The sequence below is a fragment of the Capsicum annuum genome, chromosome 7, assembly GCF_002878395.1.
Source record: "Capsicum annuum cultivar UCD-10X-F1 chromosome 7, UCD10Xv1.1, whole genome shotgun sequence".
NCBI lineage: Eukaryota > Viridiplantae > Streptophyta > Magnoliopsida > Solanales > Solanaceae > Capsicum > Capsicum annuum.
In genome coordinates, this window is record NC_061117.1 from 128,348,541 (window position 1) to 128,361,958 (window position 13,418).

Consider the following 13,418-nt stretch of genomic DNA (forward strand, 5'->3'; position numbering starts at 1 on the left):
TAAAGTCTATTTTTTATTGGGCTTGCCCATTGATTTGGACTACAAATGATGAGTTCACTTTGCTAAATCTAAGATATTGTCATATTCTACAGGCCCAAATAAACGCCACGTGTCAAATGAAATGGCATGCCAAGTCAAGTGAAGGAGCCAATAGGACCATGCCATATATCAAAATAATGCAACAGGCCCAATAAAATCAAAGCCCATAAAAGGCGCCACGTCACTTGAATTTGATTGGTCAAAAGAAGTCCATCTTCATCATGACTCTTCCTTTTCCACAACTATAAATAGGAGTCTCATAATTCAGAAAGAGAGCTCCAGAACTCTAACAAGAAGCAAGATAAAGCTCGTGGATCAAACACCGTAATTTCTCTATAAATCTCAAGCATTCAGATCAAGTTCATCAAGATTTAAGATCAAGACCGCAATATTTAAGAACAAGCTCAAAAGCCCTTGAATTCAAGCATAAGTCAAGATCAAGTCCCTCAAGTCCTCAAATCAAGTTCAAATTCAAGATTAAGCTTTAAGCCTTTGAATTTATATTTGAAAAGGCGAAGCAGAGGATTCATAGAGATTGTAATACATACATTGAAATCAATAAATTGATTGTTGCAATATTTTCTTGTCTCAATTATTATTATAATTTTCAGTCTCGAGAATTTTATTGTCCAACAGACATGACTTATTAAGTCTTCTCACCTTCAAGGGTAGGCATGGCTAATATTTTTGTGCTATCAAGTTGGTGTCATAAATTTGGCATGCAAACCATTTCAATTTTAGTATCTAAATATACTAAAGTGAAATTAAATCTGAACCATCAACAAATAATTCATAGAAAATTGTATTTCTAGTTCACAGTTTTCAATAAATTAGTTTAGGTGTACGCGTCTCGTGCGTGTACTTCACTTTATTGAGTTCAAATGTTGCACTAAATAGGATATTTGTTTAAATAATAAAGATAAATACAATAATTAAATTCAATATTTTTTGGAGAATTTATTTAATTAAACCTAGTCTTTACCAAAAAAAATTCTCAAAGTCGATCGACATTCATCTACCACCTGTAAACTGCAACAAAATAATACGATGATAAAGACATCAAAATAATATAATTAAATCTAACCTTTACATAAATTTTCTGAAAGTCATCTGACACTCATCTACCACCAATAAATTATAACAAAATAATACGACAATAGAGATATCAAAATAATACAACTAAATTTTACCTTTACACAAAAAATTCTCAAAACAGAGATATAAAAACAATAAATTAAACCTAACATTTACCTAAAAAAATTCTCAAAGTCAACCGACATTCATCTACCACCTGTAAATTCACTACGACCTGTAAACTACAACAAAATAATACAATAGTAATTACAAAGCTTCAGTTTTGTTGAAAATAATTCTTATCTGAGCAAAAATTTTGACACTAAAGAATGACTTGAATAAAAACAAAGAAGATATATATATATATATATACACACACACACGTGTTGAATACAATTATGTTGACAAAAATAGTGAAGAACCTGAGGGTTAGAAATAAGCATCCACCAATCTAGACATGCAACTGAATCAAATTAGATGAGCATCAATCATATTTTTTCAATAAGTAAACCAGCTAATTTTTTAGTTTAACGTGCATCTGAATATTTATAAAAGTATTTCCTTAATATAAAACTATTTTATGAGTATTTTTCTATCCCATTTTAGGAGTATTTTTTTAATTGATTGGTACAAAGAAAAATATTAATTGATTCTCCTTTCATATATTTTAGGAGTCCCATATATTTTAGGAGTCTAGTTAATATAATAAAAATAATTAAATAATAAATTGAAGAAAATAGTGAAAAGACAGTTTTATCTAAAAGAGAGTCTTTTAAAAAAGGACAAAAAGTTCAAATCATTTTTGTAAGAGTCTTCACACTTTAATATATACTAGCTTAGGATACGTGCGTTCCATATGTATTTAGTGTTAAAGACGAAAATTACATGCATACGAATCAACACCTTGTTATTACGTAAGATAAAATTTATAGATCTATTGAAAAAGATGTGCATCTGCTATTTTGGCTAGCTCATTGAAGTGTTGTCACCACTACATGTCACAATTTTTTTAAGGATTAATTATTTAACTGATACCTTTTAGTAAATGATTATTACCTTTACTCATACTTTATGTTTATTATCATTTATAACCAATGCACGCTGCATTAAAAGTAAATTAAACATTTGCTTATAACCAAAAATAATAATTTATTTTTTGAAGCTCAACAATCCAACACACAAATCAATACCCAAATCAGTAATAAACAGGCTCAAACTTGAAACATAAAGTCTGTATATCATAAAAAAATAAAATTCAATCATCAATTTATCAAAAACAAAACAAATCTAACAAATCAATTTGACACTTTTTTTTATTTTTTCAAGTTTGCGCTTTAGTTATTAGTCCATGCTTGAACTACATGTAAAAATGCACTCAAATTCAGGAATGTGTATAAAAAAAAATTCAAAATCATATGAATTTTATTTCTCAAATTTCAACTTCTGAATCTTGTTCAAATAAGCTCAAAAACATAAGTTTCAGTGTCATAAAAAAGAAATCGTAATTACTAATTTTGGCAAAACAACAACAAATCTAGCAAACTCTTTTAAAAAAAATTAAACAGACAAATTTAGTATAAAATCCATATATCATAAAAAACAAAATTCAATCATCAATTTATCAAAAATAAAACAAATCTAACAAATCAATTTGACACATTTTTTTTATTTTTTCAAGTTTGCACTATTGTCATTCGTGCATGCTTGAATTGTAAATTTCTATGACCCACATAATTTATTTATTTATTGGTTTAATAATAATTGAATAAGTTAAATCCTTAATCTATATGGAAACTTACCTAGTAGGATAATTACTGACTCCTAGTAGGATTGTATCCAAAATTACTAACTCTTGGTAGGATAATGATTGTATCCACCAATCACATTGATGGAACGTGAAAACATAACTGACTATTCCCATTATAAAAGGGTTCCTCTCTCTGCCAAAAGAAGAATAAGCTCTATCACAATTATTTTGAAAGTAAGGTAAAGATAGAGAAATAATTCAGTGCTTCTGCTATTATGCTTTTGCTTCCGCTAAAACCATGGAGAATTCAGGTAAGTAATTCTTTATTAAATTAATGTTATTATGTGTATGTGAAAATCATTAAGTTCAACGTGCCTGAATAATACAAAGGATTATGGGTAGGATTGTTTATGTATAAGATTGTTTAAGTTTATATAATCCGTTTTATGCTTACATGTGGTATCAAAGACTGGTTTTCAGAACAAGTGATTTTCCATTAAAATTAATGTTTCTCCAGATCTTGTGAATTTTAATTATGTTTGTTAGAAATTTCACAATTATTGACTAACGAAATTTAAAATATTAATATTATTATAATTGATTTTATTTAAAATAACATGAGTTTAATCTTTGTTATTTTAAATATTAAAGAAACAAATCTTTGTTGTTAGAACGTTGTAGCATGCAATAATAAAATTTATTATTTCTTAATATAACTTGGAATCATATATGTAAGAATCGTTAATCACCAACGTTGTCGAATCTTTATGAAATTAATTCCAAAATAAAGGTTAAAGTTAAAATTAATCACCCATTAATCTTGATGCTTATAATTGATCTAATAATTATGGGTAAATTAAATTTTTGGTCATGAGACATTTGTGGATCACCCAAAGGTTGATTGTTTGTTTGTATGACCAATAAATATTAAAGAGATAATTTTGATATATCTTTAGTTTTATTTATTTATCCAAAGATGATAAATATTATTAATTGATGCATTAAATATTATCGTTTTGTGTTAAATATATTTTGAGCATCATTATGTTTAATGTTGTATTTTGATGTTTCACCTAAAGGAGAACATCAATATACATTTAAGAAAGTTATTTCTGAATTTGATAATGTGTTTAAACTCGTAACTCAAAGTATTAACAAATAAGCATATTCTATTTCAGCACTTGCCCTTCATTCGCACTCTGCCTCTGTTACGACTTTTAATGGACTTAACTTTTCAGATTGGTGCGAACAGATCAAATTCCATCTTGGGGTTTTAGATCTTGATGTTGCACTTTACTCTGAAAAGCCAACTGCTATTACTGAAGCTAGCAGTGATGAAGAAAAGTCCTATTATAAGCACTGGGATCAGTCTAACAGATTAGGCCTAATGTTCATGCGAATGAATATTGCGGGCAACATTAAGACTACTCTTTCCAAAACTGAAAGTGCGAAAGAACTTCTGAAACTTGTGGAAGAGTCTTCCCAAACTGCTGATAAGTATCTTACTGGGACACTAATGGGTACTTTGACCACCATGAAGTTTGATGGTTCACGTATTATGCATGAGCATGTCATTGAAATGACAAATATAGCAGCAATACTTAAGTCATTGGGAATGAAAGTGGAACAGAATTTCCTTGTACAGTTCATTATCAACTCATTACCGTCTGAGTATGGTCCTTTCCAAATGAACTACAACACCATGAAAGACAAATGGAACACACATGAAGTATGGTATGCTAGTTCAAGAGGAAACAAGGTTGAAGAGTCAAGGAACCCACTCCATTAACTTTGTAAATAATCACGGAGCTGAAAAAAAAGGAAAGAAGCATGGTAAGGGACAACAGAAGCAACTTAATGTTAATCAGTCATCATCTCAAGTACATAAGAAAGGAAACAAGAATGGAAAGTGTCATTTCTGTGAAAAATACGAACACTTTCAGAAAGATTGCCTGAAACGTAAGGTATGGTTTGAGAAGAAAGGTAAGCCTTGTGCTTTTACATGTCTCGAATCAAACTTAACTGAAATTTCTTATAATACTTGGTGGATTGACTCTGGTTGTACTTTTCATGTTTCTAATACTATGCAGGGATTCCTTACAATCCAAACCATAAGCAAGAATGAAAGATTTATTTACATGGGGAATAGAGTGAAGGCTTCAATTGAAACTGTCGGGACTTATCGTTTGATTCTTGATTCTGGGAATCACTTAGATTTAGTTGAAACTTATTATGTTCCTTCTCTTTCGAGAAATTTAGTTTCTTTGTCTAAGTTGGATAACACTGGATATTCTTTTAATTTTGGTAATGGATGTTTTAGTTTATCTAAGAATAATTATCTCATCGGTACTGGTATTCTTTGTGATGATTTATACAAACTGAATCTTGATAATCTTTTTACCGAAACACTCTTAACTCTGCATCATAATGTTGGTACCAAACAAAGTTTGGTGAATGAACAATCTGCTTACTTGTGGCATAAACGTTTAGGTCACATATCTAAAGAAAGGTTGGAAAGATTAGTTAAAAATGAAATTCTTCTAGATTTAGATTTTACTGATCTTAATATTTGTGTAGATTGTATTAAAGGAAAACAAACAAAACACACAAAGAAAGGAGCCACAAGAAGCACACAGCTTCTTGAAATTATACACACTGATATATGTGGTCCTTTTGATATCACATCTTTTAATAAAGAAAAATATTTTATCACTTTTACTGATGACTTTTCATGTTATGGATGTATCTATTTGTTGCATGAAAAATCTCAAGCGATTAATGCCTTAGAGGTATTTATTACTGAGGTTGAAAGACAACTAGATAGAAAAGTAAAAATAATCAGGTCTGATAGAGGTGGTGAATATTATGGAAGATATGATGAAAGTGGACAACACCCAGATCCATTTGCTAAATTTCTCGAAAAGCGTGGCATATGTGCTCAATACACAATGCCTGGCACACCACAACAAAATGGTGTGGCAGAAAGGCCTAATCGTACATTAATGGATATAGTTAGGAGTATGTTAAGTAATTCATCTTTACCTCCTTCTTTATGGATGTATGCTTTAAGAACTGCCGTTTACTTGCTAAATAGGGTTCCTAGTAAAGCAGTCCCAAAGATGCCTTTTGAACTGTGGACTGGTAGGAAACCTAGTTTGAGGCACCTGCATATTTGGGGTTTCCCGACAGAAGTTAGAGTTTATAATCCACAAGAAAAGAAATTGGACTCAAGAATAATCAGTGGTTTATTCATTGGTTATCTAGAAAAATCAATGGGGTATAGATTTTACTGTCCTAATCATAATACGAGAATAGTTGAAACTGAAAATGATAGATTCATTGAGAATGGCGAAGTTAGTAGGAGTGAAGAACCACGTAATGTGGAAATTAAAGAAGTTAGAGTACGAATTCCTCTACCTTGTACTTCTTTTAAATTTGTTGTTCCTGAAGATGTTGTACAACAAAGTAATCAACAAGAACAACAAATTAATATTCCTATTAATGAAGCCATAATTGATGAACCTGTAGTAGATGAACCACAAGAAGTAACATCAAGAAGATCTCAAAGATAAAGGAGATCTGCTATTTCTGATGATTATTTGGTATACCTACATGAGTTAGAAACTGACTTGGGAATTGATGGTGATCCAGTTTCATTTTCACAAGCCATTGAAAGCAATAATTCTGATAAATAGATAAATGCTATGAAAGATGAGTTAAAATATATGGAACAAAATAAAGTTTGGGACCTTGTTGAATTGCCTGAAGGTTGCAAAAGAGTTGGGGGTAAATGGGTCTTTATGACCAAACACGACTCAACTGGCAATATCGAACGTCACAAGGCCAGACTTGCTGCCAAAGGTTTCACTCAAAAGGATGGCATTAACTATAAAGATACGTTTTCACCCGTCTCTAGAAAAGAATCACTCAGAATTATAATGGCCTTGGTAGCTCATAATAACTTAGAGCTGCATCAAATAGATGTGAAAATAGCCTTTCTGAATGGAAATTTAAAGGAAGAAGTTTATATGAATCAACCTGAGGGGTTTTCTATTAAAGAAAAGGAACACATGGTGTGTAAACTTAAGAAGTCAATATATGGACTTAAATAAGTTTTCCGACAATGGCATCTTAAGTTTAATGAAACAATTGTCACCTTTGGATTTAAAGAAAACACTGTTGATCGGTGTATATATCTGAAGGTCAGTGGGAGTAAGTTTATTATGTTAGTCTTGTATGTTGATGACATCTTGCTGGCTACTAATGATCTTGGTTTGTTACATGATACCAAGAAATATCTCTCTAACAACTTTGAGATGAAAGATATGGGTGAGGCATCCTATGTGATTGGAATAGAAATATTTCGAGATAGATCAAAAGGATTGTTGGGATTGTCTCAGAAAACCTATATTAATAAAGTATTAGAGAGATTTAGAATTGAAAAATGCTCATCAAGTCCCGTTCCAATTCAGAAAGGAGATAAGTTTAGTCTCAATCAATGTCCAAAGAATGACTTGGAACGAAATAAAATGAAAGATATTCCTTATGCATCAATAGTTGGGAGTCTTATGTATGCCCAAACATGTACAAGACCAGACATTAGTTTTGCTATTGGAATGCTGGGTAGATATCAAAGTAATCCTGGAATGGATCACTGGAAGGCTGCAAAGAAAGTATTCCGATACTTACAAGGAAGGAAAGATCATATGCTCACTTATAGAAGATCGGATCATCTAGATGTGGTTGGATATTTAGATTCAGATTATGCTGGTTGTGTGGATACAAGAAAATCCACATTTGGATATTTGTTTCTGTTAGGTGGAGGAGCAATATTATAGAAGAGTGCAAAATAGTCTGTTATAGCTGCATCCACTATGGAAGCTGAGTTTGTGGCATGCTTTGAGGCCACAGTCCAGGCTAATTGGCTACGGAATTTTATTTTAGGACTTGGACTAGTCGACAATATAGTCAGGCTGCTGAAAATTTATTGTGATAATACCGCCGCAGTTTTCTTCTCTAAGAACGATAAGTATTCAAAAGGTGCTAAGCATATGGAATTGAAATACTTTTCGGTTAAAGAAGAAGTCTAGAAACATAAAGTGTCAATTGAACATATTAGCACTAAGCTTATGATTGCTGATCCTTTGACGAAAGAATTACCGCCCAAAATATTTATTGAACATGTTGAAAGGATGGGTCTTATTGATAGCGATGAATGATTTTATGTAAAGACTTTATTACGTTTATGAAATTAACACTTTGAGCTCAAATTATATATGTTTCTGTTGTTACCTGTTTTCTCTTGTATACATAATATTGTGAATAATGATGACAAGTTCTGACTTAGATAAGGTATTCTAAGTATTATCGTTGGACCCATTATGTATTTGAAAGGTTATGTTAGGTAATAAACTAATATTGTAGTACATGGAAGGAACTATGTCATGTAAAGGGACGTACAACCGCCATGACTTATTTTAGTTGATTTATTTAACGATGAAAAATGATGTTGAATTTAACGTTAATAGTGCACATGATTGACGTACCTATTAAACCATTAAATTAACATTGTGTGTGCCAAGTGGGAGAATGTAAATTTATATGACCCACATAATTAATTTATTTATTGGTTTAATAATAATTGAATAAGTTAAATCCTTAATCTATATGGAAAGTTACCTAGTAGGATAATTACTGACTCCTAGTAGGATTGTATCCACAATTACTGATTCCTAGTAGGATAATGATTGTATCCACCAATCACGTTGATGGAACGTGAAAACATAACTGACTATTCCCATTATAAAAGGGGTCCTCTCTCTGCCAAAAGAAGAATAAGCTCCATCACAATTATTCTGAAAGTAAGGTAAAGAGAGAGAAATAATTCAGTGTTTCTGCTATTATGCTTTTGCTTCCGCTAAAATCATAGAGAATTCAGGTAAGTAATTCTTTATTGAATTACTGTTATTATGTGTATGTGAAAATCATTAAGTTCAACGTTTCTAAATAATACAAAGGATTATGGATAGGATTATTTACGTATAAGATTGTTTAAATTTATATAATCCGTTTTATGCTTACATGAACTACATGTAAAAATGCACTCAAATTTCAGGCATGTGTATCCAAAAAAAAATTCAAAAGCATAATAATTTTATTTCTGTTATAAAAAATTTGGATTATATTAATATTATATTATATTAATATTGATATAATAATATAATAATATAATAATATAATAATATAATAATATAATAATGCATGTTTGCTTTTCATGCTGAAGGCATGTATTCAGGTATCGTTTTTCTTTATATAATAATATAATAATGCATATTTGCTTTGCATGCTAAAGGCACGTATGCAGGTATCGCTTTTCTTTTTTTTATTTTTTATTATTTTTTTTTAAATAATGACAAAATTTAAATTCAATTCATTTCAATTATAAACTATAATTAAACTAATCAATACTTAATCAAAAGATAATACTCATGCAAACAACTACTTTTACATGATTTTTATTCACTAACTCTTATCAACAATAAAAAAAAATTTAAAAATCAGTCATTCTTCCATGTTTACGGAGCCATCATCAATCAAATGATCAATCTTTCCTTCAGAATGCTCAAAGAAGTCTGCTATATCCAAACTTATTATGTCAACATTATTTTTAGAGAGAAAATTAGTCTCAAGATTTTTCTCTTTCTTCTTTAGTGATACTTGATAAAGATCAACCAAGTACTTGAGAGCACGATAGTCATGTGAATAATATCCTTTTCCACCACATCGGAAACAAGTGATTACTTCACGTTTTTCATCCTTTTTCTTTTTGTTCGATTAATAATTAACACCCTAAACAGGGTTTCTTTCTTGGTCATCACGACCACGACCACGTCCATGACCAGGGTCGCGACCTTTTCCACACCTAGCATGGTGAGCGTGCACATCATTTACCTCAGGGAATGGTGCAGATCCAGTTGGTCGGTTCTCGTGATTTTTCATCAAAAAATCATTATTTTGTTCAGCCATGAAAAGATGAGAACTCAGTTCAGTATAATTATTGAAACCTTTTTCTCGATATTGTTGCTGTAACAACACATTCAAGGCATGAAAATTGGAGAGTGTCTTTTCCATCATATCATAATTATTGACCTTCTCTCCACATAGTTTCAATTGAGAAGAAATTCTGAACATGGTAGAATTGTATTCATGAACAGACTTATAGTCTTAAAATCTCAGATGCATTTATTCATATCGTGCTTTTGGGAGGATGACCATCTTTAAGTGGTCAAACCTTTTTTTAGGCTATTGCACAATACGAGTGGATCCTTAATAGTAAGCAAACATATATTATTATATTATTATATTAATATTAATATAATATAATATTAATATAATCCAAATTCCTTCTAACACATTATCAGCACGAGACTCTACCGTCTCAAATTTGAAGGCTAAGGATAAGATATGGATAATTTTTAAAGTAAGCTGTCTAATTATGAAGATATTTGTTTGATTGATTCTGATACTACACATACGATATTTAAAGACGAGAAATATTTCTCTCAGCTATACATGAGCAAGATTCACATTACTATAATTTCTGGTAGTACTAATTTGATTGAAGGCTTCGAAAAAACCATTATAATCTTGCCCAAGGGAGCTAAACTCATCATAAATAATGTTATGTTTTCTCCTATGTCTCGGAGAAACTTGATGAGTTTTAAAGATATCCGTAAAAATGGTTATCATATCAAGACAATTGATGAGATGAATCCTGAATATCTTGGTATCACCCAGAATATCTCTGGGCAGACATGTGTTATTGAAAAGTTTTCTGTTTTATCTTCTGGCCTGTATTGGAAAAAGATTTGTACAATTGACACACATTCTATAGTAAACCGAAAGTTTACTAATTTCAATACTTTCGTACTTTGGCATGATCGCCTGGGACATCCTAGATCTATAATGGTGAGACGAATCATAGAAAATTCAAATGGGCATCCATTAAAGAACTTAAAGGTTCTTTCGAATAGTGAATTTTCATGCAATGCTTGTAATCAAGGTAAGCTGATTGTGAGGCCATCGCCAATAAAAGTTGGGATTGAGTCCCCCGCGTTCTTGAAACACATACATAGGGATATTTGTGGACCCATTCACCCACCTAGTGGGTCATTTAGATATTTTATGGTCCTAATGCATGCTTCTTCTAGATGGTCTCATGTGTGCCTTTTGTCAACTCGCAACTTGGCATTTGCAAAATTATTGGCACGAATAATATGATTACGGGCGCAGTTTCCCAATAATTAAATTAAGTCTATTCGCCTTTATAATGCTACAGAATTTTCATCCCAAGCATTTAATGATTATTGTTTATCAATTGGGATAAGAGTGGAACATCCTGTACCCCATGTTCACACTTAAAATGGCCTTGCTGAGTCATTAATTAAAAGTTTATAGTTGATAGCAAGACCGCTGCTTATGAAAACTAAGTTGCCCACTTCTGTTTGGGGTCATGCAATTTTGCATGCTGCAACGCTTGTTCGTCTTAGAATGATAAATTATCATAAATTTTCATCGTTGCAATTGGTTTTGGGTCAAGATCCTAATATATCTCATTTGAGAATTTTTTAGTGCGGTGTTTATATGCCTATAGCACCACCAAACCGTACCAAGATGGGCCCCTAAAGAAGGTTAGGAATTTATGTTGGGTTTGAATCACCCTCCATTATTCGCTATCTTGAACCATTAATGGGAGATATGTTCACTGCTCGATTTACAGATTGTCGGTTTGATGAGATAGTTTTTCCAAAATTAGGGGGAAAAGATAGTGACATCAAAATAGAAATTTTATGGAAAAATCCATCATTATCTCATCTTGATCCATGTGCTTCTATTTGTAAGCAAGAAGTAAAAAAGATTACTCATCTGCAGAAAATTACAAATCAAATGCCAAACGCATTTACAAATTTGAAAAGAATCACTAAATCACATATTCTTGTAGAGAATGTCCCAATTCGAATTGATGTCCCTAAAGGACCATCCACTAGTGTCATAGCTAATGAATCTAATGCACGCTTGAAGCGTGGCAGACAATTAGGTTCTACGGATTGAAATCCTAGAAAAATAAAAACAAATGGTCAAGATGACACTACGAAAGATCCTCATATGAAAGTTCAAGATTTGAGCAATGTTAATATTCCTGAAGGAATTAATGAGCCTGAGACTCAAGAAAATGAGGAACCATCCATAAATTCAAGTTATGTTGAAACTAATTTGAATCGATCTAAAATAGTAGTGGATTATGTCTTTGCTTATAATGTTGCAACAAAAATCATGCAAGAAAGTGGGGATCTTGAACCTCGATCTGTCACATAATGTCGATAAAGAAATGACTGGCCAAAATGGCAACAAACAATTCAATCTGAATTAAATTCACTTGCCAAATGTGAAGTTTTTGGACCTATAACTCAAACACCTAATGGTGTTAAGCCTATTGGATATAAATGGGTCTTTGTGCGAAAAAAATGAGAAAAATAAAATACAAAGGTATAAGGCATGCCTTGTTGCACAAGATTTTTTTTACAACGACCTGGTGTCGATTATGACGAGACATATTTACCAGTTATGGACGTAATAACATTGCGTTATCTTATTAGTTTCACTATCTATGAGAGACTTGAAATTCATTTGATGGATGTGGTAACAGCCTATCTATATGGATCACTTGATAATGAGATATACATAAAAAATTTTGAAGGATTTAAAATGCCGAAAGCATGTTGTTCAAAGCCTTGAAAATGTATTCCATTAGATTGCAAAGATAATTGTATGGTTTAAAGCAATCTGGATGTATGTGGTATAACTGTCTTAGTGAATATTTATCTAAGGAAGGTTATATGAATGATGAAATTTACCGATGTGTTTTCATAAAGAAAATAACTTCAGAGTTTGTTATACTTGCTATCTATGTCGATGACATAAACCTTATTGGAACGTCAATAGAGCTTCAAAAGTCAATTGATTACCTGAATAAAGAATTTGAGATAAAAGATCTCAGAAAGACAAAGTTATGCCTTGGTTTAAAAATTGAGCATTTGACAAACGGTATCTTTGTCCATTAATCTGCCTACACAGAAAAGGTGTTAAAAAAATTCTATATGGATGGAGCATATCCATTAAGTACTCTAATGGTTGTTCAATCACTTGATGTGAATAAGGATTCATTCCGACTTCAAGAAAAGAATGAGAAACTCCTTGGCCCTGAAGTACCATATCTTAGTGCAATTGGTGCACTAATGTATCTTACAAATACCACAAGGCTTGATATAGCCTTATCAGTTAATTTTTTAGCAAGGTATAGTTCTGCTCCTACTAAGAGACATTGGAATGGATCAAACACATATTACGGTATCTAAAAGGGACAATCGATATGGGCTTATTTTATTTTAATGATTGCAGTTCCGATCTTGTTGCTTATGCTGATGCTGGGTACTTATCTGATTCGCATAAATCTCGATCTCAAACAGGCTATGTGTTCATATGTGGGGGTACTGTCATA